We start from the raw sequence: 6,798 nt of genomic DNA, 5'->3' as shown, positions 1-6,798 counted from the left end.
CAGGATGGTCTCGATCTCTTGACCTCGTGATCCACCCGCCTCGGCCTCCCAAAGTGCTGGGATTACAGGCGTGAGCCACCGCGCCCGGCTATTTTTATTTTTTATTAGAGACGGGTTTCTCCATGTTGGTTAGGCTGGTCTTCAACTCATGTCTGTGAAGACCCTCCCGTGTGTTATGAGCAGATGTCGCATTTCCTTCCCGTAGTCTTTTGCATAAGCTCCCTTTACGAGAGCCTTACACAAACTCTATGTTGGGAAGAGTTGTGAGACCAAAGCAGTTTTTCTTTTCTGCTTTGCAGCCACAGTGTAGTGTTCCAAGGTTGTAGGGCACTCTCAGTTGGTCTTTACCAATAGGCCTCCTGTTACCACTTGATCGCTGCTTTTATTTTACTACACCATAGTTTGGATTTGATTCGTGGAACAAATCTCAGTGTATAAAAGGCAAAGCAAGCTTGTAACCATTTAAGTAAACAGGTTTGCCCCTGGCCATCTTTTTCCACAGCTGAAATTGAGGGGTGCAAGGCAAAAAATGGGGGAACAAATGGGGACCTGGATTTTCGGGGTCCCGGAGGCAAGAATTAGCTAGAGATGAATACTACGGAAACTCAGAGGTATGAAATGGGACAGAATAAGGCTTCTGGACTTGGGGTAGCTCGAGATTGATATTTAGAAAAGTATGGATCACGGAGCTGGAAGAACTTGGTTATGGGGATAGGGGAAGTCTAAGCGCACAGTTCAGGTATTTTGGGGGCGTCCTGGTACAACTCGGTCCTGTCCGGAGTCTCTACATTAGGCCCCCTCGGCCTCCTAGGACCCTGGCACCAGCACCGAGCACGGGAGTGTGGGATGGCGTGCAGCATCTCCAGGGCAATGGCCAATCCCATGAAGGCGCCAGAAGACAAAAGTCTCCACCCACACTCCTCGCAAGATGGCGGGAGAAAGGTCAGGGGAGATTGGCAGTTACTAAGGTAAATGACGCGCAGTGCCCCGGGACAGTGATGGCTGCCTCCTCTCCCGCCCCATTCTCGGCTGCCGAATTCCCGGCCAAGTTGGGACACGACTCGGAGCGGAACTGCATTTCCCGCAAGTCTCGGCGCTGGCCCCCACAGGCCTTTCCCACCGGTTCCTTCAGGCCCTAAGAAGGCGGGAAGAGGCGCTGAGCCCGGGGCCCCTCTGGAGCGCCCCACCTGGTGGGAGGAATCCGGACACTGCGCGGGTCGGTAGAGCCATCGAGACCGCAGTCCTCCGGGCGCCCAGAGCAACGTCCCAGGGAGTCTCTGAGGGACTAGCCGCTGGCCTCTGCCCTTGAGTTCCGGGTGGGGTCGAGCTGTTGGTCCGGCCGCAGGATCTGGCTCGGGCAGCCCCGAGAACCGCGGCCCGGAGTGGGCGACAGGCTGGGGCCGCTGCCGCGTCAGCACCCGGGTCGGAGGCCGCTCAGAGGGTTGGCTAAGCGCCCGAGGAGCCGCCCGTGACCCCACGCGGGAGATTCCCTTTGCCGGTTGGAGGTCGGGGAGGGCGCCCTGCCCCCGCGGCCCGGAGTCTGCGTGGGCCCAGCGCGGGCCTCAGTGTTCCCTTCTGTAAAGTGTGGATAATGCAGCCATCCCTGTCCCTCTATAAACCAGGGTCTGCATTGAAAAGCCCAGTGATGACCCCGGGCACTAAAGCTGGCGGATTCCTGGACTCTAACGCTGGGAATTGGGCCCACTCCAGGCTGCGAGGTGATGCACAGCCACCTCCTCTCTGCGCCGCCGCTTCCCCATCTGTAAAATGGTCGGGATGCCGCTGCCTTTCTAAGCTTGGTGCAAGGACTGGCTGGGCGCGGTGGCCCAAAGTGTAATCCCAGCACTTTGGGAGGCCGAGGCTGGCGGATCAGCTGCGGTCAGGCGTTCAAGACTAGCCTGGCCAACCCCTCCCTCTCGGAAGCTCCCACATTGATTTGTTACTTATTTGGCTTGCTTTCCTCTTTGTTTTTTGAGCCAGGGTATTTTCTCTTACCCTCGCTGGAGTGCAGTGCTGCGATCACGGCTCACTGACGCCTCCAACTCCTGAGCTCAACCGATCCTACCACCTCAGGCTCCCAAACTGCTGGAATCACAGGTGTGGGCCACCGCACCTGGCCGACTTCTCATTTATTTGAATGATTCGATTGGACTCAGGCTCTCAGTGGGCCAAGGAAGGCAAGGCCCTTACCTCTAGGATGGTACCTGTATAGTGTAAGGCCAACTTCCTGTCAGGTCTTCACAGAGTCCGTGGCCACAGGTTTGGGGCTGACAGGTGGGCCCTAAAAGAGGGCCTGCCCAAGATTGCACAGTCTTTGGTCACAGGACAAACGTGCAAAGTGTGGACACAACAGACATTGTGGACCTGAGTGTTCATACCTGCTCCTTCCTGGCTGCTATCATGGACAAGTGAACCTTTTTTTGTTTTGAGACTGAATTTTGCTTTTGTCGCCCAGGCTTGAGTGCAATGGCGGATTCTCCACACACTGCAACCTCTGCCTCCCTGGTTCAGTTCATCTAAAATTGGTTATTCAGGCCAGGTGCAGTGGCTCATGCCTGTATTCCCAGCACTTTGGGAGGCCAAGGGAGGAGGATTACTTGAGGCCAGGAGTTCAAGACCACCCTGGGCAATTCAGTGAGGCTCCATCTCTACAAAAAATTTTAAAAATTAGCTGGATGTGGTGGTGTACACCTGTAGTCTCAGCTGCTCAGGTGGAAGGCTGAGGTGGGAGGATCCTTTAAGCCTAGGAGTTCAAGATTGCAGAGAGCTATAATCAAACCACTGCACTCCCACTTGGGAGACAGACCCCCATCTCTAAAAACAGAAAACAAAAATGGTGCAGGGCACGATGACTCATGCTTGTAATCCCAGCACTTTGGGAGGCCAAGGCAGGTGGATCACGAAGTCAGGAGGTTGAGACCATCCCGTCCAACATGGTGGAACCCCATCTCTACCGAAAATAAAAAAAATTAGCTGGGCGTGGTGGCACGTGCCTGTAATCCCAGCTACTCGGGATGCTGAGGCAAGGGCATCGCTTGAACCAGGGCGGTGGAGGTTGCAGTGAGCTGAGATCACACCACTGCACTCCCTCTGGGCGACAGAGCAAGACTCCGTCTCAAAAAAAAAAAAAAACAACAGAAATAGCTCCCTGAGAGGCGGAGGTTGTGGTGAGCCAAGATCGCGCCATTGCACTCCAGACTGGACAAGGAGTGAAACTCTGTCTTGGCCAAGCGCTGTGGCTCACGCCTGTAATCCTAGCACTTTGGGAGGCCGAGGTGGGTGGATCAGGAGTTCAAGACCAGCCTGGCCATCATGGTGAAACCCCACCTTTAAAAAAAAAATAAAAAATAAATAAAGAAAAAAAAAAGAGTGAAACTCTGTCTCAAAAAGAAAGAAAGAAAGAGATCCCTGAAATCAACTCCTGGGCTCAAGGGTTCCTCCCACCTTAGCCTCCCCAGCAGTGGAGACTACAGGCACACACCATCTCACCTGGCTAATTATCATTGTAGAGAGAAGGTCTACCTGCATTGCCCAGGCTGGTCTTGAATTCCTGGCCTCAAGCTATTCTCCTGCCTCCGCCTTCCAAAGTTCTGGAATTATAGTCATGAGCCACCACACCTGGCCTGCATCCTGTGTTTTCATGTGGTAACTTTAGTGTGGAGTCTTAGATCCTCAGAGGCCTTTGTGAAGGCTGAATGGAGAAGAAGACTCAAAAGGCCCCTCGACTCCCACATTAACTCAAACAAGTGATTTACATCGATTCACTTGTTTGTGCTTGGAATCATTTTTTGAAAAGGAAACTTGACAGCATCACCTGAAACATAAAACCATGTGCTAGAGGAAGGGTCAAGGGATGAAGTGGAAGAGCAGACAGACTGCAGGATTTGCTAAGTAACTGGCCCCCAGACACAGGCTAGGTGGGGCTGGGGATGGAGGCAAGTCCATCTCCTGGATTTCTGGCTGCAAAACTGGCCATGTCCAGCCACGGAAGATGAGGTTTTGAGGGAGGAGCTTCTTGTGCCTGGGAGTCAGGTCCAGCTATAGGGCTTTAGACACTTCTCAGTCCTGCAGAAGTTCAGAGGGTCAGGCAGGTCCCCAAGAGGAAAATGTCCATTCTCCCCACGACAGCCGGGGAGCCTGTTACAAACTAAGTCAGATTTCATCCCTCCCTGGCTCAGAATCTTTTGTGTCACTCACCAGAAAAGGCAAAGTCTGCACAGTGGCCTGCCAAGCCCATGAGATAGGTCCCTATCACCCTTCATCCTCTTTCTACATGTGGAACCACACAGGCCTCCTCAGGACCTTTGTGTTTGCTGTTCCCTCACCCAACCTGCTTCTCCCGGAGAGCTCCATGGCTCACTCCTTCCACTCCTCAGGTCATGCCTCGAATCCTACCTTCTCCATGAGTCCTTCACTGACTGTTCTATTTATTTCTTGTCATTTTTTTTCTTGAGACCAAGTCTTGCTCTGTCACCATGGCTACAGTGCAGTGGCACGATGTCGGCTCACTGCAACCTCCACCACCTTGGTTCAAGTGATTCCCCTGCCTCAGCTTCCCGAGTAGCTGGGATTACAGCTGCATGCTACCACACCTGGCTAATTTTTTTGTAGTTTTAGTAGAGACAGGATTTCACCATGTTGACCAGGCTGGTCTCGAACTCCTGACCTCAGGCAGTGTGCCTGCCCCGACCTCCCAAAGTGCTGGGATTACAGGCATGAGCCACTGCACCCAGCTGCTTGTAACTTTTAAGTTAGGATACTAGTCATGTACCACAAAATTATTTTAAAGTGTGCAATTCAGTGGCTTTGTCTTTAGTATATTTATAAAGTGGTACAACCATGACCAGTTGAATTCCAGAATGTTATCATCACCACACAGAGAATTGTCCTACCATTTGCCACACTCCCCGCAGCTCCGGGCAATGAATCCTAGTGAAACTTTCTGTACGGATCTGCTTAACCCTGATATTTTACAGTAATAGAATCATAGAACATTTGGCTTTTTTGTTTTTGAGATGGGGGTCTTACTTTGTTACCCAGATTGGAGTGCAGTGGTGCCATCTCAATTTACTGCGACCACTGACTCCCAGGGTCAGGCAAGCCTCCTACCTCATGAGGTCAGGAAACAGAGACCATCCTGACTAACATGGTGAAACCCCATCTCTACTAAAAATACAAAAACTTAGCTGGGCGTGGTGGCATGCGCCTGTAGTCCCAGCTACTCAGGAGGCTGAGGCAGGAGAACCAGGGAGTTCAAGAGTGAACCAGGCAGGCAGGGGCTGCAGTAAGCTGAGATCATGTCACTTCACTTCAGCCTGGGTAACAGTGAGATTGTCTCAAAAAAATAATAAAAATAAATAAAAAGATTTTTTTTTATAGTGATGCCAGGGAGAAAAGGAAGATTCTTAAGGGAATTTGGCCTAGTCATTCAAGATGCTTCAGCCACTGTGGTTTGCTTTCATGGCTCCCAGCACCTTTTCCCCTCCTCGGAACTGCTAACTTCCATTTCTCCTCTGTTTTTCCTGATCCTACAACCAGAATTCTGTGTTGGGGGCCCAGATGCCCCGCTGAAGCCTCCATCCCCTGAGGCTGCTTTGCAGTAAGCTGCCCTGGGCCCTCAGGAGAGGCCTGAAATGGAGCAGAGGCCCTTTGCTGAGGACAGCATACAGCCAAGAGGGGGACCTCTGTGGAAGGATGGCTGGCAGCAGGACAACTTTCCAGGGTGCAGGGTCCTAGGCCTACAGACATAGAATGAACCCCAGTCTAGGTTGTAGGATTAGTAAAGTTAGACCCCTTGGGTGGGAGCCCCAGTGGAGCTTCCTCTCCAGGTCCTTGCCTGATTCAGAGTCTCATTCCTGAAATCCCTCCTGTGTGAACATTGTCACAAGATGTTTCTCTGGTGCTGCCCCTGCAGGAATACTGCAGGGTCCACTTAGACAGCAGGCTTGTGTAGAAGTGAAGAAAGCCTACAGACTTTCACAGCCCCCATAGCCAGTCCCCTCCAGACAAGTCCCCCACACCTATGCTTGCTGAGTGCTAAGGCCTTTCCCTGGTGCTTCAAATTCCACTATAAGGCTGCCAGTGACCCCATGCCAGCCCTGCAGGGACAAGGTCTTTTCATTGTGGCCAGGCCTGTGGCACCACCAGGTACTTCATTCCAGAAGGAGGCCCTTTCTGTGCCAGAGAGTGGGAAGTTTTTCCACATGGGCTCAAGGCTCCTCCGGCAACAGTGTATCCACAGGAGTGAGAAATCCTACTTGTATCCCAATTGGGGCCAGTGGCTGAACCTGTCAGACATCTGCACACCCACACAGAGCCAGCAGCTGCAGTCCTTTCTCTGACAACTGTCAAGGCCTTCGTGTGCAACTCACTCTTGAGCCACCAGGGGACCCACAAGGCAGGCAGCCCTCTATGAGCTTGGTAGGGTTAGGGTTAGTTTTGTGCTTGGACGGGGAAATGGACTGCTTGGCAGGGCTTTTGATGTGCAGACACCCACAGGATGGAGAAAGGGAATGGAACAGTCACAGCATCCCTGAAGCAGATGCAGTAGAGGCAGGAAGGTGGGGCAAACTGGGTCGTTACATGCAATATATGTGCTGGACTGGCCAACAAAATTAGATGTCCCTATGGAGGGCAGGAGACACACAATAGATGGGGGCAAGAGCTGGGTGACAAATGGGTAGGAGGCCTGACCAGTTCATTCTACCTGGGAGGGCCCGTAGAGTTAGCACCACCAAAGGAGCTGGGGGAGGCTGTGATTCCCCAACGGGGCCACACATATTAGAATCATCTGGGGAC

Source organism: Cebus imitator, unplaced genomic scaffold (assembly GCF_001604975.1).
Source record: "Cebus imitator isolate Cc_AM_T3 unplaced genomic scaffold, Cebus_imitator-1.0 Scaffold417, whole genome shotgun sequence".
Lineage (NCBI taxonomy): Eukaryota > Metazoa > Chordata > Mammalia > Primates > Cebidae > Cebus > Cebus imitator.
This window is presented reverse-complemented; position numbering follows the sequence as displayed.